Source organism: Cynocephalus volans, chromosome 4, assembly GCF_027409185.1.
Source record: "Cynocephalus volans isolate mCynVol1 chromosome 4, mCynVol1.pri, whole genome shotgun sequence".
Classification (NCBI taxonomy): Eukaryota; Metazoa; Chordata; class Mammalia; order Dermoptera; family Cynocephalidae; genus Cynocephalus; species Cynocephalus volans.
Window position 1 is genome coordinate 1,579,349 of NC_084463.1, and position 26,657 is coordinate 1,606,005.

Genomic DNA, 26,657 nt, shown 5'->3' on the forward strand with positions numbered 1-26,657 from the left:
AACATTAACATTCTATCTCCTGCATTCTTACGATATTTCTTTATGCAGATTACCAATCTTTTTATTATTTTATTGAAATTTCCATGAATTTTCAAGGAGGTGGGATACAACAGTTTTTCTTTCTTTCTTTTATCCCCCACCGCCCCCAGCTTCCAAATCATGGTTAACAACATTAATATTCTATCTTCTGTATTCTCACTCTTTTTCTTTATGCATTTTAACAACCTTTTTATTATTTTATTGAAATTTCCATGAATGTTCAATGTAATGGGATACAACAATTTTTCTTTCTTCTCTTAACACCCACGCCCCCCAGGTTCCAAATCCTGTTTGACAACATTAATAATCGATCTTCTGCATTCTTACTCTTTTTCTTTATGCAGATTAACAATCTTTTTATTATTTTATTGAAATTGCCTTGAATGTTCAAGGAAATGGGATACAACAGTTTCTCTTTCTTTCTTTTACCCCCCACCCCCCCAGCTTCCAAATCATCGTTGACAACATTAATATTCTATCTTCTGCATTCTTACTCTTTTTCTTTATGCAGATTAACAATCTTTTTATTATTTTATTGAACTTTCCATGAATGTTCAAGGAAATGGGATACAACAGTTTTTATTTCTTTCTTTTATCCCCCAACACCCCCCAGCTTCCAAATCATAGTTGACAACATTAATATTCTATCTTCTGCATTCTTACTCTTTTTCTTTATGCAGATTAACAAACTTTTTATTATTTTATTGAAATTTCCATGAATGTTCAAGGAAATGAGATACAACAGTTTTTCTTTCTTTCTTTTATCCACCACCTCCGCCAGCTTCCAAATCATGGGTGACAACATTAATATTCTATTTTCTGCATTCTTACTCTTTTTCTTCATGCAGATTAACAATCTTTTTATTATTTTATTGAAATTTCCATGAATGTTCAAGGAAATGAGATACAACAGTTTTTCTTTCTTTCTTTTATCCACCACCCCCCCAGCTTCCAAATCATACTTGAAAACATTAATATTCTATCTTCTGCATTCTTACACTTTTTCTTTATGCAGATTAACAATCTTTTTATTATTTTATTGAACTTCCCATGAATGTTCAAGGAAATGGGATACAACAGTTTTTATTTCTTTCTTTTATCCCCCAACACCCCCCAGCTTCCAAATCATGGTTGACAACATTAATATTCTATCTTCTGCATTCTTAATCTTTCTTTATGCAGATTAACAATCTTTTTATTATTTTATTGAAATTTCCATGAATGTTCAAGGAAATGGGCTACAACACTTTCTCTTTCTTTCTATCATCCCCCAACACACCCAGCTTCCAAATCATGGTTGACAACATTAATATACTATCTCCTCCATTCTTACTATTTTTCTATATGCAGATTACCAATCTTTTTATTATTTTATTGAAATTTCCATGAATGTTCAAGGAAGTGGGATACAACAGTTTTTCTTTCATTCTTTTATCCCACACCACCCCCAGCTTCCAAATCGTGGTTGAAACATTAACATTCTATACCCTGCATTCTTACTTTTTTTCTTTATGCAGATTAACAATCTTTTTATTATTTTATTGAAATTTCCATGAATGTTCAAGGAAATGGGATACAACAGTTTTTCTTTCTTTCTATCGTCCCCGAACCCCCCCAGCTTCCAAATCATGGTTGACAACATTAATATTCTAACTTCTGCATTCTTACTCCTATTCTTTATGCAGATTAACAATCTTTTTATCATTTTATTGAAATTTCCATGAATGTTCAAGGAAATTGGATACAACAGTTTTTCTTTCTTCTTTTATCGCCCATGCCGCCCAGATTCCAAATCATGGTTGACAAGGTTAATATTCTATCTTCTGCATTCTTACTCTTTTTCTGTATACAGATGAACTATCTTTTTATTATTTTATTGAAATTTCCATGAATGTTCAAGGAAATGGGATACAACACTTTTATTTCTCTCCTTTATCCCCCACCCAGGCCGAGCTTCCAAATCATGGTTGAAAACATTAATATTCTATCTTCTCCATTCTTACACCTTTTCTTTATGCAGAATAACAATCTTTTTATTATTTTATTGAAATTGCCATGAATGTTCAAGGAAATGGGATACAACAGTTTTTCATACTTTCTTTTATCCCCCACCTCCCAGCTTCCAAATCATGGTTGACAACATTAATATTCTATCTTCTGCATTCTTACACTTTTTCTTTATGCAAATAACAAACTTTTTATTATTTTATTGAAATTTCCCTGAATGTTCAAGGAAATGGGATACAACAGTTTTTCTTTCTTTCTTTTTTCTCCCAACCCCGCCAGCTTCCAAATCATGGTTGAAAACATTAACATTCTATCTCCTGCATTCTTAATCTTTTTCTTTATGCAGATTAACAATCTTTTATTATTTTATTGAAATTTCCATGAATGCTCAAAGAAATGGGATACAACAGTTTTTCTTTCTTTCTTTTATCCCCCACCCCCCCAGCTTCCAAATCATGCTTGACAATATAATATTCTATCTTCTGCCTTCTTACTCTTTTTCTTTATGCAGATTAACAATCTATTTATTATTTTATTGAAATTTCCATGAATGTTCAAGGAAATGGGATACAACAGTTTTTCTTTCTTTCTTTTATCCCCCACCCCCGCCAGCTTCCAAATCATGGTTGACAACATTAATATTCTATCTTCTGCATTCTTCCTACTTTTCTTTATGCAGATTAACAATCTTTTTATTATTTTATTGAAATTTCCATGAATGTTCAAGGAAATGTGATACAAGAGTTTTTCTCTCTTTCTTTTATCCCCCACCCCCCCAGCTTCCAAATCATGGATGACAACATTAATATTCTATCTTCTGCATTCTTACTCTTTTTCTTTATGCAGATTAACAATCTTCTTATTCTTCTATTAAAATTTCCATGAATGTTCAAGGAAATGGGATACAACAGTTTTTCTTTCTTTCTTTTATCCCCCACCCCCGCCAGCTTCCAAATCATGGTTGACAACATTAATATTCTATCTTCTGCATTCTTACTCTTTTTCTTTATGCAGATTACCAATCTTTTTATTATTTTATTGAAATTTCCATGAATGTTCAAGGAAGTGGGATACAAGAGTTTTTCTTTCTTTCTTTTTTCCCCCACAACCCACAGCTACCAAATCATGCTTGACAACATTAATTTTCTGTCTTCTGCATTCTTACTGTTTTTCTTTATGCAGATTAACAATCTTTTATTATTTTATTGAAATTTCCATGTATGTTCAAGGAAATGGGATACAAAAATTTCTCTTTCTTTCTTTTATCCCCCACCCCCCCAAGCTTCCAAATCATGGTTGACAAGATTAATATTCTATCTTCTGCATTCTTACTTCTTTTCTTTATGCAGATTAAAAATCTTTTTATTATTTTATTGAAATTTCCATGAATGTTCAAGGAAATTGGATACAACAGTTTTTCTTTCTTCTTTTATCGCCCATGCCGCCCAGATTCCAAATCATGGTTGACAACGTTAATATTCTATCTTCTGCATTCTTACTCTTTTTCTGTATACAGATGAACTATATTTTTATTGTTTTATTGAAATTTCCATGAATGTTCAAGGAAATGGGATACAACACTTTTATTTCTTTCCTTTATCCCCCACCCAGGCCGAGCTTCCAAATCATGGTTGACAACATTAATATTCTATCTTCTGCATTCTTACACCTTTTCTTTATGCAGATTAACAATCTTCTTATTCTTCTATTGAAATTTCCATGAATGTTCAAGGAAATGGGATACAACAGTTTTTCTTTCTTTCTTTTATCCCCCACCCCCGCCAGCTTCCAAATCATGGTTGACAACATTAATATTCTACCTCCGGCATTCTTACTATTTTTCTTTATGCAGATTAACAATCTTTTTATTATTTTATTGAAATTTGTATGAATGTTCAAGGAAATTTGATACAGTTTTTCTTTCTTTCTTTTATCACCCACCCCCCCAGCTTCCAAATCGAGGATGACAACATTAATATACTATCTTCTGCATTCTTACACTTTTTCTTTATGCAAATTAACAATCTTTTTATTATTTTATTGAAAGTTCCATGAATGTTCAAGGAAATGGGATACAACAGTTTTTCTTTCTTTCTTTTATCCCCCACCGCCCCCAGCTTCCAAATCATGGTTGACAACATTAATATTCTATCTTCTGTATTCTCACTCTTTTTCTTTATGCATTTTAAAAACCTTTTTATTATTTTATTGAAATTTCCATGAATGTTCAATGTAATGGGATACAACAATTTTTCTTTTTTTTTTAACACCCACGCCCCCCAGGTTCCAAATCCTGTTTGACAACATTAATAATCGATCTTCTGCATTCTAACTCTTTTTCTTTATGCAGATTAACAATCTTTTTATTATTTTATTGAAATTGCCATGAATGTTAAAGGAAATGGGATACAACAGTTTCTCTTTCTTTCTTTTACCACCCACCCCCCCAGCTTCCAAATCATCGTTGACAACATTAATATTCTATCTTCGGCATTCTTACTCTTTTTCTTTATGCAGATTAACAATCTTTTTATTATTTTATTGAACTTTCCATGAATGTTCAAGGAAATGGGATACAACAGTTTTTATTTCTTTCTTTTATCCCCCAACACCCCCCAGCTTCCAAATCATCGTTGACAACATTAATATTCTATCTTCTGCATTCTTACTCTTTTTCTTTATGCAGATTAACAAACTTTTTATTATTTTATTGAAATTTCCATGAATGTTCAAGGAAATGAGATACAACAGTTTTTCTTTCTTTCTTTTATCCCCCACCCCCCCAGCTTCCAAATCATGGTTGACAATATAATATTCTATCTTCTGCCTTCTTACTCTTTTTCTTTATGCAGATTAACAATCTTTTCATTATTTTATTGAAATTTCCATGAATGTTCAAGGAAATGAGATACAACAGTTTTTCTTTCTTTCTTTTATCCACCACCCCCGCCAGCTTCCAAATCATACTTGACAACATTAATATTCTATCTTCTGCATTCTTACTCTTTTTCTTCATGCAGATTTACAATCTTTTTATTATTTTATTGAACTTCCCATGAATGTTCAAGGAAATGGGATACAACAGTTTTTATTTCTTTCTTTTATCCCCCAACACCACCCAGCTTCCAAATCATGGTTGACAAGATTAATATTCTATCTTCTGCATTCTTACTCTTTTTCTTTATGCAGATTAACAATCTATTTATTATTTTATTGAAATTTCCATGAATGTTCAAGGAAATGGGATACATCAGTTTTTCTTTCTTCTTTTATCGCCCATGCCACCCAGATTCCAAATCATGGTTGACAACATTAATATTCTATCTTCTGCATTCTTACACCTTTTCTTTATGCAGAATAACAATCTTTTTATTATTTTATTGAAATTGCCATGAATGTTCAAGAAAATGGGATACAACAGTTTTTCATACTTTCTTTTATCCCCCACCCCCCCAGCTTCCAAATCATGGTTGACAACATTAATATTCTATCTTATGCATTCTTACACTTTTTCTTTATGCAAATAACAATCTTTTTATTATTTTATTGAAATTTCCTTGAATGTTCAAGGAAATGGGATACAACAGTTTTTCTTTCTTTCTTTTATCCCCCACCACCCCAGCTTCCAAATCATGGTTGACAACATTAATATTCTATCTTTTGGATTCTTACCCTTTTTCTTTATGCAGATAAACAATCTTTTTATTATTTTATTGAAATTTCCATAAATGTTCAAGGAAATGGGATACAACAGTTTTTCTTTCTTTCTTTTATCCCCCAACCCACCAGCTTCCAAATCATGTTTGACAACAATAATATTCTATTTTCTGCATTCTTCCTCATTTTCTTTATGCAGATTAACATTCTTTTTATTATTTTATTGAAATTTCCATGAATGTTCAAGGAAATGGGATACAACAGTTTTTCTTTCTTTCTTTTATCCCCCACCAACCCCCTGCTTCCAAATCATGGTTGAAAACATTAATATTCTATCTTCTGCATTCTTACTCTTTTTCTTTATGCAGATTAAGAATCTTTTTATTACTTTATTGAAATTTCCATGAATGTTCAAGGAAATGGGATACAACAGTTTTTCATTCTTTCTTTTATCCCCCACCCCCCCAGCTTCCAAATCATGGTTGACAACATTAACATTCTATCTTCCGCATTCTTACACTTTTTCTTCATGCAGATTAACAATCTTTTTATTATTTTATTGAAATTTCCATGAATGTTCAAGGAAATGGGATACCACATTTTTTCTTTCTTTCTTTTATCCCAAACCGCCCCAGCTTCCAAATCATGGTTGACAACATTAATATTCTATCTTCTGCATTCTTACTCTTTATGCAGATTAACAATCTTTTTATTATTTTATTGAAATTTCCATGAATGTTCAAGGAAATGGGATACAATACTTTTTCTTTCTTTCTGTCGTCCCCGAACCCCCCCAGCTTCCAGATCATGGTTGACAACATTAATATTCTATCTTCTGCATTCTTACTCTTTTTCTTTATGCAGATTACCAATCTTTGTATTATTTTATTGAAATTTCCATGAATGTTCAAGATCATGGGATACAACAGTTTTTCTTTCATTCTGTTATCCCGCACACTCCCCGACTTCCAAATCATGATTGACAACATTAATATTCTATCTTCTGCATTCTTACTGTTTTTCTTAATGCAGATTACCAATCTTTTATTATTTCATTGATATTTCCATGACTGTTCAAGGAAATGGGATACAACATTTTTTCTTTCTTTCTTTTATCCCCCACCAACCCCCACCTTCCACATCATGGATGACAACATTACTATTCAATCTTCTGCATTCTTACACTTTTACTTTATGCAGATTAACAATCTTTTTATTATTTTATTGAAATTACCATGAATGTTCAAGGAAATGGGATACAACAGTTTTTCTTTCTTTCTTTTTTCTCCCACCCCCGTCAGCTTCCAAATCATGGTTGACAACATTAACATTCTATCTCCTGCATTCTTAATCTTTTTCTTTATGCAGATTAACAATCTTTTATTATTTTATTGAAATTTCCATGAATGCTCAAAGAAATGGGATACAACAGTTTTTCTTTCTTTCTTTTATCCCCCACCCCCCCAGCTTCCAAATCATGGTTGACAATATAATATTCTATCTTCTGCCTTCTTACTCTTTTTCTTTATGCAGATTAACAATCTTTTCATTATTTTATTGAAATTTCCATGAATGTTCAAGGAAATGGGATACAACAGTTTTTCTTTCTTTCTTTTATCCCCCACCGCCCCCAGCTTCCAAATCATGGTTGACAACATTAATATTCTATCTTCTGCATTCTTACTCCTTTTCTTTATGCAGATTAACAATCTTTTTATTATTTTATTGAAATTTCCATGAATGTTCAAGGAAATGTGATAGAAGACTTTTTCTCTCTTTCTTTTATCCCCCACCCCCCCAGCTTCCAAATCATGGTTGACAACATTAATATTCTATCTTCTGCATTCTTACTCTTTTTCTTTATGCAGATTAACAATCTACTTATTCTTCTATTAAAATTTCCATGAATGTTCAAGGAAATGGGATACAACAGTTTTTCTTTCTTTCTTTTATCCCCCACCCCCGCCAGCTTCCAAATCATGGTTGACAACATTAATATTCTATCTTCTGCATTCTTACTCTTTTTCTTTATGCAGATTAACAATCTTTTTATTATTTTATTGAAATTTGTATGAATGTTCAAGGAAATGTGATACAGTTTTTCTTTCTTTCTTTTATCACCCACCCCCCCAGCTTCCAAATCGAGGTTGACAACATTAGTATACTATCTTCTGCATTCTTACACTTTTTCTTTATGCAAATTAACAATCTTTTTATTATTTTATTGAAATTTCCATGAATGTTCAAGGAAATGGGATACAACAGTGTTTCTTTCTTTCTTTTATCCCCCAAACCCCCCAGCTTCCAAATCATGGTTGACAACATTAATATTCTATCTTCTGCATTCTTAATCTTTCTTTATGCAGATTAACAATCTTTTTATTATTTTATTGAAATTTCCATGAATGTTCAAGGAAATGGGCTACAACACTTTTTCTTTCTTTCTATCATCCCCCAACACCCCCAGCTTCCAAATCATGGTTGACCACATTTTTATTCTATCTCCTGCATTCTTACTATTTTTCTTTATGCAGATTACCAATCTTTTTATTATTTTATTGAAATTTCCATGAATGTTCAAGGAATTGGGATACAAGAGTTTTTCTTTCTTTCTTTTTTCCCCCACAACCCACAGCTACCAAATCATGCTTGACAACATTAATATTCTATCTTCTGCATTCTTACTCTTTTTCTTTATGCAGATTAACAATCTTTTATTATTTTATTGAAATTTCCATGAATGTTCAAGGAAATGGGATACAACAGTTTTTCTTTCTTTCTTTTATCCCCCACCCCCCCAGCTTCCAAATCATGGTTGACAATATAATATTCTATCTTATGCCTTCTTACTCTTTTTCTTTATGCAAATTAACAATCTTTTCATTATTTTATTGAAATTTCATGTATGTTCAAGGAAATGGGATACAAAAATTTCTCTTTCTTTATTTTATCCCCCACCCCCCAAGCTTCCAAATCATTGTTGACAAGATTAATATTCTATCTTCTGCATTCTTACTCTTTTTCTTTATGCAGATTAACAATCTATTTATTATTTTATTGAAATTTCCATGAATGTTCAAGGAAATGGGATACAACAGTTTTTCTTTCTTTCTTTTATCCCCCACCGCCCCCAGCTTCCAAATCATTGTTGACAACATTAATATTCTATCTTCTGCATTCTTACTCCTTTTCTTTATGCAGATTAACAATCTTTTTATCATTTTATTGAAATTTCCATGAATGTTCAAGGAAATGAGATAGAAGAGTTTTTCTCTCTTTCTTTTATCCCCCACCCCCCCAGCTTCCAAATCATGGTTGACAACATTAACATTCTATCTCCTGCATTCTTAATCTTTTTCTTTATGCAGATTAACAATCTTTTATTATTTTATTGAAATTTCCATGAATGCTCAAAGAAATGGGATACAACAGTTTTTCTTTCTTTCCTTTATCCCCCACACCCCAGCTTCCAAATCATGGTTGACAATATAATATTCTATCTTCTGCCTTCTTACTCTTTTTCTTTATGCAGATTAACAATCTTTTCATTATTTTATTGAAATTTCATGTATGTTCAAGGAAATGAGATAGAAGAGTTTTTCTCTCTTTCTTTTATCCCCCACCCCCCCAGCTTCCAAATCATGGTTGACAACATTAATATTCTATCTTCTGCATTCTTACTCTTTTTCTTTATGCAGATTAACAATCTTCTTATTCTTCTATTAAAATTTCCATGAATGTTCAAGGAAATGGGATACAACAGTTTTTCTTTCTTTCTTTTATCCCCCACCCCCGCCAGCTTCCAAATCATGGTTGACAACATTAATATTCTATCTTCTGCATTCTTACTCTTTTTCTTTATGCAGATTAACAATCTTTTTATTATTTTATTGAAATTTGTATGAATGTTCAAGGAAATGTGATACAGTTTTTCTTTCATTCTTTTATCACCCACCCCCCCAGCTTCCAAATCGAGGTTGACAACATTAATATACTATCTTCTGCATTCTTACACTTTTTCTTTATGCAAATTAACAATCTTTTTATTATTTTATTGAAATTTCCATGAATGTTCAAGGAAATGAGATACAACAGTATTTCTTTCTTTCTTTTATCCACCACCTCCGCCAGCTTCCACTTCATGTGTGACAACATTAATATTCTAACTTCTGCATTCTTACTCTTTTTCTTTATGCAGATTAACAATCTTTTTATTATTTTATTGAAATTTCCATGAATATTCAAGGAAATGAGATACAACAGTATTTCTTTCTTTCTTTTATCCACCACCCCCGCCAGCTTCCAAATCATACTTGACAACATTAATATTCTAACTTCTGCATTCTTACTCTTTTTCTTTATGCAGATTAACAATCTTTTTATTATTTTATTGAAATTTCCATGAATGTTCAAGGAAATGAGATACAACAGTTTTTCTTTCTTTCTTTTATCCACCTACTCCGCCAGCTACCAAATCATTGTTGACAACATTAATATTCTATCTTCTGCATTCTTACTCCATTTCTTTATGCAAATTAACAATCTTTTTATTATTTTATTGAAATTTCCATGAATGTTCAAGGAAATGGGATACAACAGTTTTTCTTTCTTCTTTTATCGCCCATGCCGCCCAGATTCCAAATCATGGTTGACAACATTAATATTCTATCTTCTGCATTCTTTCTCTTTTTCTGTATACAGATGAACTATCTTTTTATTATTTTATTGAAATTTCCATTAATGTTCAAGGAAATGGGATACAACACTTTTATTTCTTTCCTTTATCCCCCACCTAGGCGGAGCTTCCAAATCATGGTTGACAACATTAATATTCTATCTTATGCATTCTTACACCTTTTCTTTATGCAGATTAACAATCTTTTTATTATTTTATTGAAATTGCCATGAATGTTCAAGGAAATGGGATACAACAGTTTTTCATACTTTCTTTTATCCCCCACCCCCCCAGCTTCCAAATCATGGTTGACAACATTAATATTCTATCTTCTGCATTCTTACACTTTTTCTTTATGCAAATAACAATCTTTTTATTATTTTATTGAAATTTCCTTGAATGTTCAAGGAAATGGGATACAACACTTTTTCTTTCTTTGTTTTATCCCCCACCTCCCCAGCTTCCAAGTCATTTTTGACAACATTAATATTCTATCTTCTGCATTCTTACACTTTATCTTTATGCAAATAACAATCTTTTTATTATTTTATTGAAATTTCCATAAATGTTCAAGGAAATGGGATACAACATTTTTATTTTCTTTCTTTTATCCCCCACCCCCCCAGCTTCCAAATCATGGTTAACAATATAATATTCTATCTTATGCCTTCTTACTCTTTTTCTTTATGCAGATTAACAATCTTTTCATTATTTTATTGAAATTTCATGTATGTTCAAGGAAAGGAGATACAACAATTTCTCTTTCTTTCTTTTATCCCCCACCCCCCCAAGCTTCCAAATCATGGTTGACAAGATTAATATTCTATCTTCTGCATTCTTACTCTTTTTCTTTATGCAGATTAACAATCTATTTATTATTTTATTGAAATTTCCATGAATGTTCAAGGAAATGGGATACAACAGTTTTTCTTTCTTTCTTTTATCCCCCACCGCCCCCAGCTTCCAAACCATTGTTGACAACATTCATATTCTATCTTCTGCATTCTTACTCCTTTTCTTTATGCAGATTAACAATCTTTTTATTATTTTATTGAAATTTCCATGAATGTTCAAGGAAATGTGTTACAAGAGTTTTTCTCTCTTTCTTTTATCCCCCACCCCCCCAGCTTCCAAATCATGGTTGACAACATTAATATTCTATCTTCTGCATTCTTACTCTTTTTCTTTATACAGATTAACAATCTTTTTATTATTTTATTGAAATTTGTATGAATGTTCAAGGAAATGTGATACAGTTTTTCTTTCTTTCTTTTATCACCCACCCCCCCCAGTTTCCAAATCGAGGTTGACAACATTAATATACTATCTTCTGCATTCTTACACTTTTTCTTTATGCAAATTAACAATCTATTTATTATTTTATTGAAATTTCCATGAATGTTCAAGGAAATGGGATACAACAGTGTTTCTTTCTTTCTTTTATCCCCCACACACCCCAGCTTCCAAATCATGGTTGACAACATTAATATTCTATCTTCTGTATTCTCACTCTGTTTCTTTATGCATTTTAACAACCTTTTTATTATTTTATTAAAATTTCCATGAATGTTCAATGTAATGGGAAACAACAATTTTTCTTTCTTCTCTTAACACCCACGCCCCCCAGGTTCCAAATCCTGTTTGACAACATTAATAATCGATCTTCTGCATTCTTACTCTTTTTCTTTATGCAGATTAACAATCTTTTTATTAATTTATTGAAATTGCCATGAATGTTAAAGGAAATGGGATACAACAGTTTCTCTTTCTTTCTTTTACCCCCCACCCCCCCAGCTTCCAAATCATCGTTGACAACATTAATATTCTATCTTCTGCATTCTTACACTTTTTCTTTATGCAGATTAACAATCTTTTTATTATTTTATTGAACTTTCCATGAATGTTCAAGGAAATGGGATACAACAGTTTTTATTTCTTTCTTTTATCCCCCAACACCCCCCAGCTTCCAAATTATAGTTGACAACATTAATATTCTATCTTCTGCATTCTTACTCTTTTTCTTTATGCAGATTAACAATCTTTTTATTATTTTATTGAAATTTCCATGAATGTTCAAGGAAATGAGATACAACAGTTTTTCTTTCTTTCTTTTATCCACCACCCCCGCCAGCTTCCAAATCATACTTGACAACATTAATATTCTATCTTCTGTATTCTTACTCTTTTTCTTTATGCAGATTTACAATCTTTTTATTATTTTATTGAACTTCCCATGAATGTTCAAGGAAATGGGATACAACAGTTTTTATTTCTTTCTTTTATCCCCCAACACCACCCAGCTTCCAAATCATGGTTGACAAGATTAATATTCTATCTTCTGCATTCTTACTCTTTTTCTTTATGCAGATTAACAATCTATTTATTATTTTATTGAAATTTCCATGAATGTTCAAGGAAATGGGATACATCAGTTTTTCTTTCTTCTTTTATCGCCCATGCCGCCCAGATTCCAAATCATGGTTGACAACATTAATATTCTATCTTCTGCATTCTTACTCTTTTTCTGTATACAGATGAACTATCTTTTTATTATTTTATTGAAATTTCCATGAATATTCAAGGAAATGGGATACAACACTTTTATTTCTTTCCTTTATCCCCCACCAAGGCCGAGCTTCCAAATCATGGTTGACAACATTAATATTCTATCTTCTGCATTCTTACACCTTTTCTTTATGCAGAATAACAATCTTTTTATTATTTTATTGAAATTGCCATGAATGTTCAAGAAAATGGGATACAACAGTTTTTCATACTTTCTTTTATCCCCCACCCCCCCAGATTCCAAATCATGGTTGACAACATTAATATTCTATCTTCTGCATTCTTACACTTTTTCTTTATGCAAATAACAATCTTTTTATTATTTTATTGAAATTTCCTTGAATGTTCAAGGAAATGGGATACAACAGTTTTACTTTCTTTCTTTTATCCCCCACAACCCCAGCTTCCAAATCATGGTTGACAACATTAATATTCTATCTTTTGGATTCTTACCCTTTTTCTTTATGCAGATAAACAATCTTTTTATTATTTTATTGAAATTTCCATAAATGTTCAAGGAAATGGGATACAACAGTTTTTCTTTCTTTCTTTTATCCCCCAACCCACCGGCTTCCAAATCATGTTTGACAACAATAATATTCTACTTTCTGCATTCTTCCTCTTTTTCTTTATGCAGATTAACATTCTTTATATTATTTTATTGAAATTTCCATGAATGTTCAAGGAAATGGGATACAACAGTTTTTCTTTCTTTCTTTTATCCCCCACCAACCCCCTGCTTCCAAATCATGGTTGAAAACATTAATATTCTATCTTCTGCATTCTTACTCTTTTTCTTTATGAAGATTAAGAATCTTTTTATTACTTTATTGAAATTTCCATGAATGTTCAAGGAAATGGGATACAACAGTTTTTCATTCTTTCTTTTATCCCCCACCCCCCCAGCTTCCAAATCATGGTTGACAACATTAACATTCTATCTTCCGCATTCTTACACTTTTTCTTTATGCAGATTAACAATCTTTTTATTTCATTGAAATTTCCATGAATGTTCAAGGAAATGGGATACAACACTTTTTCTTTCTTTCTATCGTCCCCGAACCCCCCCAGCTTCCAAATCATGGTTGACAACATTAATATTCTATCGTCTGCATTCTTACTGTTTTTCTTAATGCAGATTACCAATCTTTTATTATTTCATTGAAATTTCCATGAATGTTCAAGGAAATGGGATACAACATTTTTTCTTTCATTCTTTTATCCCCCTCCACTCCCCACCTTCCACATCATGGTTGACAACATTACTATTCAATCTTCTGCATTCTTACACTTTACTTTATGCAGATTAACAATCATTTTATTATTTTCTTGAAATTACCATGAATGTTCAAGGAAATGGGATACAACAGTTTTTCTTTCTTTCTTTTTTCTCCCACCCCCGCCAGCTTCCAAATCATGGTTGACAACATTAACATTCTATCTCCTGCATTCTTAATCTTTTTCTTTATGCAGATTAACAATCTTTTATTATTTTATTGAAATTTCCATGAATGCTCAAAGAAATGGGATACAACAGTTTTTCTTTCTTTCTTTTATCCCCCACCCCCCCAGCTTCCAAATCATGGTTGACAATATAATATTCTAACTTCTGCCTTCTTACTCTTTTTCTTTATGCAGATTAACAATCTTCTTATTCCTCTATTAAAATTTCCATGAATGTTCAAGGAAATGGGATACAACAGTTTTTCTTTCTTTCTTTTATCCCCCACCCCCCCAGCTTCCAAGTCATGGTTGACAACATTTATATTCTATCTTCTGCATTCTTACTCTTTTTCTTTATGCAGATTAACAATCTTTTCATTATTTTATTGAAATTTCATGTATGTTCAAGGAAATGAGATACAACATGTTTTCATTCTTTCTTTTATCCCCCACCCCCCCAAGCTTCCAAATCATGGTTCACAAGATTAATATTCTATCTTCTGCATTCTTACTCTTTTTCTTTATGCAGATTAACAATCTTCTTATTCCTCTATTAAAATTTCCATGAATGTTCAAGGAAATGGGATACAACAGTTTTTCTTTCTTTCTTTTATCCCCCACCCCCCCAGCTTCCAAGTCATGGTTGACAACATTAATATTCTATCTTCTGCATTCTTACTCTTTTTCTTTATGCAGATTAACAATCTTTTTATTATTTTATTGAAATTTGTATGAATGTTCAAGGAAATGTGATAAAGTTTTTCTTTCTTTCTTTTATCACCCACCCCCCCAGCTTCCATATCGAGGTTGAGAACATTAATATTCTATCTTCTGCATTCTTACACCTTTTCTTTATGCAGAATAACAATCTTTTTATTATTTTATTGAAATTGCCATGAATGTTCAAGGAAATGGGATACAACAGTTTTTCATACTTTCTTTTATCCCCCACCCCCCCAGCTTCCAAATCATGGTTGACAACATTAATATTCTATCTTCTGCATTCTTACACTTTTTCTTTATGCAAATAACAAACTTTTTATTATTTTATTGAAATTTCCTTGAATGTTCAAGGAAATGGGATACAACAGTTATTCTTTCTTCTTTTATCCCCCACCACCCCAGCTTCCAAATCATGGTTGACAACATTAATATTCTATCTTTTGGATTCTTACCCTTTTTGTTTATGCAGATAAACAATCTTTTTATTATTTTATTGAAATTTCCATAAATGTTCAAGGAAATGGGACACAACAGTTTTTCTTTCTTTCTTTTATCCCCCAACCCACCAGCTTCCAAGTCATGGTTGACAACAATAATATTCTATCTTCTGCATTCTTACTCTTTTTCTTTATGCAGATTAACATTCTTTTTATTATTTTATTGAAATTTCCATGAATGTTCAAGGAAATGGGATACAACAGTTTTTCTTTCTTTCTTTTATCCCCCACCAACCCCCTGCTTCCAAATCATGGTTGAAAACATTAATATTCTATCTTCTGCATTCTTACTCTTTTTCTTTATGCAGATTAACAATCTTTTTATTACTTTATTGAAATTTCCATGAATGTTCAAGGAAATGGGATACAACAGTTTTTCATTCTTTCTTTTATCCCCCAACCCCCCAGCTTCCAAATCATGGTTGACAACATTAACATTCTATCTTCCGCATCCTTACACTTTTTCTTCATGCAGATTAACAATCTTTTTATTATTTTATTGAAATTTCCATGAATGTTCAAGGAAATGGGATACCACATTTTTTCTTTCTTTCTTTTATCCCAAACCGCCCCAGCTTCCAAATCATGGTTGACAACATTAATATTCTATCTTCTGCATTCTTACTCTTTATGCAGATTAACAATCTTTTTATTATTTTATTGAAATTTCCATGAATGTTCAAGGAAATGGGATACAATACTTTTTCTTTCTTTCTATCGTCCCCGAACCCCCCCAGCTTCCACATCATGGTTGACAACATTAATATTCTATCTTCTGCATTCTTACTCTTTTTCTTTATGCAGATTACCAATCTTTGTATTATTTTATTGAAATTTCCATGAATGTTCAAGGACATGGGATACAACAGTTTTTCTTTCATTCTGTTATCCCGCACACTCCCCGACTTCCAAATCATGATTGACAACATTAATATTCTATCTTCTGCATTCTTACTGTTTTTCTTAATGCAGATTACCAATCTTTTATTATTTCATTGAAATTTCCATGACTGTTCAAGGAAATGGGATACAACATTTTTTCTTTCTTTCTTTTATCCCCCACCACCCCCCACCTTCCACATCATGGATGACAACATTACTATTCAATCTTCTGCATTCTTACACTTTTACTTTATGCAGATTAACAATCTTTTTATTATTTTATTGAAATTACCATGAATGTTCAAGGAAATGGGATACAACAGTTTTTCTTTCTTTCTTTTTTCTCCCACCCCCGTCAGCTTCCAAATCATGGTTGACAACATTAACATTCTATCTCCTGCATTCTTAATCTTTTTCTTTATGCAGATTAACAATCTTTTATTATTTTATTGAAATTTCCATGAATGCTCAAAGAAGTGGGATACAACAGTTTTTCTTTCTTTCTTTTATCCCCCACCCCCCCAGCTTCCAAATCATGGTTGACAATATAATATTCTATCTTCTGCCTTCTTACTCTTTTTCTTTATGCAGATTAACAATCTTTTCATTATTTTATTGAAATTTCCATGAATGTTCAAGGAAATGGGATACAACAGTTTTTCTTTCTTTCTTTTATCCCCCACCGCCCCCAGCTTCCAAATCATGGTTGACAACATTAATATTCTATCTTCTGCATTCTTACACTTTTTCTTTATGCAAATTAACAATCTTTTTATTATTTTATTGAAATTTCCATGAATGTTCAAGGAAATGGGATACAACAGTGTTTCTTTCTTTCTTTTATCCCCCACACCCCCCAGCTTCCAAATCGAGGTTGACAACATTAATATACTATCTTCTGCATTCTTACACTTTTTCTTTATGCAAATTAACAATCTTTTTATTATTTTATTGAAATTTCCATGAATGTTCAAGGAAATGGGATACAACAGTGTTTCTTTCTTTCTTTTATCCCCCACACCCCCCAGCTTCCAAATCATGGTTGACAACATTAATATTCTATCTTCTGCATTCTTAATCTTTCTTTATGCAGATTAACAATCTTTTTATTATTTTATTGAAATTTCCATGAATGTTCAAGGAAATGGGCTACAACACTTTTTCTTTCTTTCTATCATCCCCCAACACCCCCAGCTTCCAAATCATGGTTGACCACATTTTTATTCTATCTCCTGCATTCTTACTATTTTTCTTTATGCAGATTACCAATCTTTTTATTATTTTATTGAAATTTCCATGAATGTTCAAGGAATTGGGATACAAGAGTTTTTCTTTCTTTCTTTTTTCCCCCACAACCCACAGCTACCAAATCATGCTTGACAACATTAATATTCTATCTTCTGCATTCTTACTGTTTTTCTTTATGCAGATTAACAATCTATTTATTATTTTATTGAAATTTCCATGAATGTTCAAGGAAATGGGATACAACAGTTTTTCTTTCTTTCTTTTATCCCCCACCGCCCCCAGCTTCCAAATCATTGTTGACAACATTAATATTCTATCTTCTGCATTCTTACTCCTTTTCTTTATGCAGATTAACAATCTTTTTATCATTTTATTGAAATTTCCATGAATGTTTAAGGAAATTGGATACAACAGTTTTTCTTTCTTCTTTTATCGCCCATGCCGCCCAGATTCCAAATCATGGTTGACAACGTTAATATTCTATCTTCTGCATTCTTACTCTTTTTCTGTATACAGATGAACTATCTTTTTATTATTTTATTGAAATTTCCATGAATGTTCAAGGAAATGGGATACAACACTTTTATTTCTTTCCTTTATCCCCAACCCAGGCCGAGCTTCCAAATCATGGTTGACAACATTAATATTCTATCTTCTGCATTCTTACACCTTTTCTTTATGCAGAATAACAATCTTTTTATTATTTTATTGAAATTGCCATGAATGTTCAAGGAAATGGGATACAACAGTTTTTCATACTTTCTTTTATCCCCCACCCCCCCAGCTTCCAAATCATGGTTGAAAACATTAATATTCTATCTTCTGCATTCTTACATTTTTCTTTATGCAAATAACAATCTTTTTATTATTTTATTGAAATTTCCTTGAATGTTCAAGGAAATGGGATACAACAGTTTTTCTTTCTTTCTTTTAACCCCCACCAACCCCCTGCTTCCAAATCATGGTTGAAAACATTAATATTCTATCTTCTGCATTCTTACTCTTTTTCTTTATGCAGATTAACAATCTTTTTATTACTTTATTGAAATTTCCATGAATGTTCAAGGAAATGGGATACAACAGTTTTTCATTCTTTCTTTTATCCCCCACCCCCCCAGCTTTCAAATCATGGTTGACAACATTAACATTCTATCTTCCGCATTCTTACACTTTTTCTTTATGCAGATTCACAATCTATTTATTATTTTATTGAAATTTCCATGAATGTTCAAGGAAATGGGATACAACATTTTTTCTTTCTTTCTTTTATCCCAAACCGCCCCAGCTTCCAAATTATGGTTGACAACATTAATATTCTATCTTCTGCATTCTTACTCTTTTTCTTTATGCAGATTACCAATCTTTGAATTATTTTATTGAAATTTCGATGAATGTTCAAGGAAATGGGATACAACAGTTTTTCTTTCATTCTCTTATCCCGCACACCCCCCGACTTCCAAATCATGATTGACAACATTAATATTCTATCGTCTGCATTCTTACTGTTTTTCTTAATGCAGATTACCAATCTTTTATTATTTCATTGAAATTTCCATGAATGTTCAAGGAAATGGGATACAACATTTTTTCTTTCTTTCTTTTATCCCCCACCACCCCCCACCTTCCACATCATGGTTGACAACATTACTATTCCATCTTTTCATTCTTACACTTTTACTTTATCCAGATTAACAATCTTTTTATTATTTTATTGATATTACCATGAATGTTCAAGGAAATGGGAGACAACAGTTTTTCTTTCTTTCTTTTTTCTCCCACCCCCGCCAGCTTCCAAATCATGGTTGACAACATTAATATTCTATCTTCTGCATTCTTACTCTTTTTCTTTATGCAGATTAACAATCTTTTTATTATTTTATTGAAATTTGTATGAATTTTCAAGGAAATGTGATACAGTTTTTCTTTCTTTCTTTTATCACCCACCCCCCCAGCTTCCAAATCGAGGTTGACAACATTAATATACTATCTTCTGCATTCTTACACTTTTTCTTTATGCAAATTAACAATCTTTTTATTATTTTATTGAAATTTCCATGAATGTTCAAGGAAATGGGATACAACAGTGTTTCTTTCTTTCTTTTATCCCCCACACCCCCCAGCTTCCAAATCATGGTTGACAACATTAATATTCTATCTTCTGCATTCTTAATCTTTCTTTATGCAGATTAACAATCTTTTTATTATTTTATTGAAATTTCCATGAATGTTCAAGGAAATGGGCTACAACACTTTTTCTTTCTTTCTATCATCCCCCAACACCCCCAGCTTCCAAATCATGGTTGACCACATTTTTATTCTATCTCCTGCATTCTTACTATTTTTCTTTATGCAGATTACCAATCTTTTTATTATTTTATTGAAATTTCCATGAATGTTCAAGGAATTGGGATACAAGAGTTTTTCTTTCTTTCTTTTTTCCCCCACAACCCACAGCTACCAAATCATGCTTGACAACATTAATATTCTATCTTCTGCATTCTTACTGTTTTTCTTTATGCAGATTAACAATCTTTTATTATTTTATTGAAATTTCCATGAATGTTCAAGGAAATGGGATACAACAGTTTTTCTTTCTTTCTTTTATCCCCCACCCTCCAGCTTCCAAATCATGGTTGACAATATAATATTCTATCTTATGCCTTCTTACTCTTTTTCTTTATGCAAATTAACAATCTTTTCATTATTTTATTGAAATTTCATGTATGTTCAAGGAAATGGGATACAAAAATTTCTCTTTCTTTATTTTATCCCCCACCCCCCCAAGCTTCCAAATCATGGTTGACAAGATTAATATTCTATCTTCTGCATTCTTACTCTTTTTCTTTATGCAGATTAACAATCTATTTATTATTTTATTGAAATTTCCATGAATGTTCAAGGAAATGGGATACAACAGTTTTTCTTTCTTTCTTTTATCCCCCACCGCCCCCAGCTTCCAAATCATTGTTGACAACATTAATATTCTATCTTCTGCATTCTTACTCCTTTTCTTTATGCAGATTAACAATCTTTTTATCATTTTATTGAAATTTCCATGAATGTTTAAGGAAATTGGATACAACAGTTTTTCTTTCTTCTTTTATCGCCCATGCCGCCCAGATTCCAAATCATGGTTGACAACGTTAATATTCTATCTTCTGCATTCTTACTCTTTTTCTTTATGCAGATTAACAAACTTTTTATTATTTTATTGAAATTTCCATGAATGTTCAAGGAAATGAGATACAACAGTTTTTCTTTCTTTCTTTTATCCACCACCTCCGCCAGCTTCCAAATCATGGGTGACAACATTAATATTCTATTTTCTGCATTCTTACTCTTTTTCTTCATGCAGATTAACAATCTTTTTATTATTTTATTGAAATTTCCATGAATGTTCAAGGAAATGAGATACAACAGTTTTTCTTTCTTTCTTTTATCCACCACCCCCCCAGCTTCCAAATCATACTTGAAAACATTAATATTCTATCTTCTGCATTCTTACACTTTTTCTTTATGCAGATTAACAATCTTTTTATTATTTTATTGAACTTCCCATGAATGTTCAAGGAAATGGGATACAACAGTTTTTATTTCTTTCTTTTATCCCCCAACACCCCCCAGCTTCCAAATCATGGTTGACAACATTAATATTCTATCTTCTGCATTCTTAATCTTTCTTTATGCAGATTAACAATCTTTTTATTATTTTATTGAAATTTCCATGAATGTTCAAGGAAATGGGCTACAACACTTTCTCTTTCTTTCTATCATCCCCCAACACACCCAGCTTCCAAATCATGGTTGACAACATTAATATACTATCTCCTCCATTCTTACTATTTTTCTATATGCAGATTACCAATCTTTTTATTATTTTATTGAAATTTCCATGAATGTTCAAGGAAGTGGGATACAACAGTTTTTCTTTCATTCTTTTATCCCACACCACCCCCAGCTTCCAAATCGTGGTTGAAACATTAACATTCTATCTCCTGCATTCTTACCCTTTTTCTTTATGCAGATTAACAATCTTTTTATTATTTTATTGAAATTTCCATGAATGTTCAAGGAAATGGGATACAACACTTTTTCTTTCTTTCTATCGTCCCCGAACCCCCCCAGCTTCCAAATCATGGTTGACAACATTAATATTCTAACTTCTGCATTCTTACTCCTTTTCTTTATGCAGATTAACAATCTTTTTATCATTTTATTGAAATTTCCATGAATGTTCAAGGAAATTGGATACAACAGTTTTTCTTTATTCTTTTATCGCCCATGCCGCCCAGATTCCAAATCATGGTTGACAAGGTTAATATTCTATCTTCTGCATTCTTACTCTTTTTCTGTATACAGATGAACTATCTTTTTATTATTTTATTGAAATTTCCATGAATGTTCAAGGAAATGGGATACAACACTTTTATTTCTATCCTTTATCCCCCACCCAGGCCGAGCTTCCAAATCATGGTTGACAACATTAATATTCTATCTTCTCCATTCTTACACCTTTTCTTTATGCAGAATAACAATCTTTTTATTATTTTATTGAAATTGCCATGAATGTTCAAGGAAATGGGATACAACAGTTTTTCATACTTTCTTTTATCCCCCACCCCCCCAGCTTCCAAATCATGGTTGACAACATTAATATTCTATCTTCTGCATTCTTACTATTTTTCTTTATGCAGATTAACAATCTGTTTATTATTTTATTGAAATTTCCATGAAGGTTCAAGGAAATGGGATACAACAGTTTTTCTTTCTTTCTTTTATCCCCCACCGCCCCCAGCTTCCAAATCATGGTTGACAACATTAATATTCTATCTTCTGCATTCTTACTCCTTTTCTTTATGCAGATTAACAATCTTTTTATTATTTTACTGAAATTTCCATGAATGTTCAAGGAAATGTGATAGAAGAGTTTTTCTCTCTTTCTTTTATCCCCCACCCCCTCAGCTTCCAAATCATGGTTGACAACATTAATATTCTATCTTCTGCATTCTTACTCTTTTTCTTTATGCAGATTAACAATCTTCTTATTCTTCTATTAAAATTTCCATGAATGTTCAAGGAAATGGGATACAACAGTTTTTCTTTCTTTCTTTTATCCCCCACCCCCGCCAGCTTCCAAATCATGGTTGACAACATTAATATTCTATCTTCTGCATTCTTACTCTTTTTCTTTATGCAGATTAACAATCTTTTTATTATTTTATTGAAATTTCCATGAATGTTCAAGGAAATGGGATACAACACTTTTATTTCTTTCCTTTATCCCCAACCGAGGCCGAGCTTCCAAATCATGGTTGACAACATTAATATTCTATCTTCTGCATTCTTACACCTTTTCTTTATGCAGAATAACAATCTTTTTATTATTTTATTGAAATTGCCATGAATGTTCAAGGAAATGGGATACAACAGTTTTTCATACTTTCTTTTATCCCCCACCCCCCCAGCTTCCAAATCATGGTTGACAACATTAATATTCTATCTTCTGCATTCTTACACTTTTTCTTTATGCAAATAACAATCTTTTTATTATTTTATTGAAATTTCCTTGAATGTTCAAGGAAATGGGATACAACAGTTTTTCTTTCTTTCTTTTAACCCCCACCAACACCCTGCTTCCAAATCATGGTTGAAAACATTAATATTCTATCTTCTGCATTCTTACTCTTTTTCTTTATGCAGATTAACAATCTTTTTATTACTTTATTGAAATTTCCATGAATGTTCAAGGAAATGGGATACAACAGTTTTTCATTCTTTCTTTTATCCCCCACCCCCCCAGCTTCCAAATCATGGTTGACAACATTAACATTCTATCTTCCGCATTCTTACTCTTTTTCTTTATGCAGATTCACAATCTATTTATTATTTTATTGAAATTTCCATGAATGTTCAAGGAAATGGGATACAACATTTTTTCTTTCTTTCTTTTATCCCAAACCGCCCCAGCTTCCAAATTATTGTTGACAACATTAATATTCTATCTTCTGCATTCTTACTCTTTTTCTTTATGCAGATTACCAATCTTTGTATTATTTTATTGAAATTTCGATGAATGTTCAAGGAAATGGGATACAACAGTTTTTCTTTCATTCTGTTATCCCGCACACCCCCCGACTTCCAAATCATGATTGACAACATTAATATTCTATCGTCTGCATTCTTACTGTTTTTCTTAATGCAGATTACCAATCTTTTATTATTTCATTGAAATTTCCATGAATGTTCAAGGAAATGGAATACAACATTTTTTCTTTCTTTCTTTTATCCCCCACCACCCCCCACCTTCCACATCATGGTTGACAACATTACTATTCAATCTTTTGCATTCTTACACTTTTACTTTATGCAGATTAACAATCTTTTTATTATTTTATTGAAATTTCCATGAATGTTCAAGGAAATGTGATACAAGAGTTTTTCTCTCTTTCTTATATCCCCCACCCCCCCAGCTTCCAAATCATGGTTGACAACATTAACATTCTATCTCCTGCATTCTTAATCTTTTTCTTTATGCAGATTAACAATCTTTTATTATTTTATTGAAATTTCCATGAATGCTCAAAGAAATGGGATACAACAGTTTTTCTTTCTTTCTTTTATCCCCCACCCCCCCAGCTTCCAAATCATGGTTGACAATATAATATTCTATCTTCTGCCTTCTTACTCTTTTTCTTTATGCAGATTAACAATCTTTTCATTATTTTATTGAAATTTCATGTATGTTCAAGGAAATGAGTTACAACAATTTCTCTTTCTTTCTTTTATCCCCCACCCCCCCAAGCTTCCAAATCATGGTTCACAAGATTAATATTCTATCTTCTGCATTCTTACTATTTTTCTTTATGCAGATTAACAATCTATTTATTATTTTATTGAAATTTCCATGAATGTTCAAGGAAATGGGATACAACAGTTTTTCTTTCTTTCTTTTATCCCCCACCGCCCCCAGCTTCCAAATCATGGTTGACAACATTAATATTCTATCTTCTGCATTCTTACTCCTTTTCTTTATGCAGATTAACAATCTTTTTATTATTTTACTGAAATTTCCATGAATGTTCAAGGAAATGTGATAGAAGAGTTTTTCTCTCTTTCTTTTATCCCCCACCCCCTCAGCTTCCAAATCATGGTTGACAACATTAATATTCTATCTTCTGCATTCTTACTCTTTTTCTTTATGCAGATTAACAATCTTCTTATTCTTCTATTAAAATTTCCATGAATGTTCAAGGAAATGGGATACAACAGTTTTTCTTTCTTTCTTTTATCCCCCACCCCCGCCAGCTTCCAAATCATGGTTGACAACATTAATATTCTATCTTCTGCATTCTTACTCTTTTTCTTTATGCAGATTAACAATCTTTTTATTATTTTATTGAAATTTCCATGAATGTTCAAGGAAATGGGATACAACAGTGTTTCTTTCTTTTATCCCCCACACCCCCCAGCTTCCAAATCATGGTTGACAACATTAATATTATATCTTCTGCATTCTTAATCTTTCTTTATGCAGATTAACAGTCTTTTTATTATTTTATTGAAATTTCCATGAATGTTCAAGGAAATGGGCTACAACACTTTTTCTTTCTTTCTATCATCCCCCAACACCCCCACCTTCCAAATCATGGTTGACAACATTTATATTCTATCTCCTGCATTCTTACTATTTTTCTTTATGCAGATTACCAATCTTTTTATTATTTTATTGAAATTTCCATTAATGTTCAAGGAAGTGGGATACAAGAGTTTTTCTTTCTTTCTTTTTGCCCCACAACCCACAGCTACCAAATCATGCTTGACAACATTAATATTCTATCTTCTGCATTCTTACTGTTTTTCTTTATGCAGATTAACAATCTTTTATTATTTTATTGAAATTTCCATGAATGTTCAAGGAAATGGGATACAACAGTTTTTCTTTCTTTCTTTTATCCCCCACCCCCCCAGCTTCCAAATCATGGTTGACAATATAATATTCTATCTTCTGCCTTCTTACTCTTTTTCTTTATGCAGATTAACAATCTTTTCATTATTTTATTGAAATTTCCATGAATGTTCAAGGAAATGGGATACAACAGTTTTTCTTTCTTTCTTTTATCCCCCACCGCCCCCAGCATCCAAATCATGGTTGACAACATTAATATTCTATCTTCTGCATTCTTACTCCTTTTCTTTATGCAGATTAACAATCTTTTTATTATTTTATTGAAATTTCCATGAATGTTCAAGGAAATGTGATAGAAGAGTTTTTCTCTCTTTCTTTTATCACCCACCCCCCCAGCTTCCAAATCGAGGTTGACAACATTAATATACTATCTTCTGCATTCTTACACTTTTTCTTTATGCAAATTAACAATCTTTTTATTATTTTATTGAAATTTCCATGAATGTTCAAGGAAATGTGATAGAAGAGTTTTTCTCTCTTTCTTTTATCCCCCACCCCGGCCAGCTTCCAAATCATGGTTGACAACATTAATATTCTATCTTCTGCATTCTTACTCTTTTTCTTTATGCAGATTAGCAATCTTTTTATTATTTTATTGAAATTTGTATGAATGTTCAAGGAAATGTGATACAGTTTTTCTTTCTTTCTTTTATCACCCACCCCCCCAGCTTCCAAATCGAGGTTGACAACATTAATATACTATCTTCTGCATTCTTACACTTTTTCTTTATGCAAATTAACAATCTTTTTATTATTTTATTGAAATTTCCATGAATGTTCAAGGAAATGGGATACAACAGTGTTTCTTTCTTTCTTTTATCCCCCACACCCCCCAGCTTCCAAATCATGGTTGACAACATTAATATTCTATCTTCTGCATTCTTAATCTTTCTTTATGCAGATTAACAATCTTTTTATTATTTTATTGAAATTTCCATGAATGTTCAAGGAAATG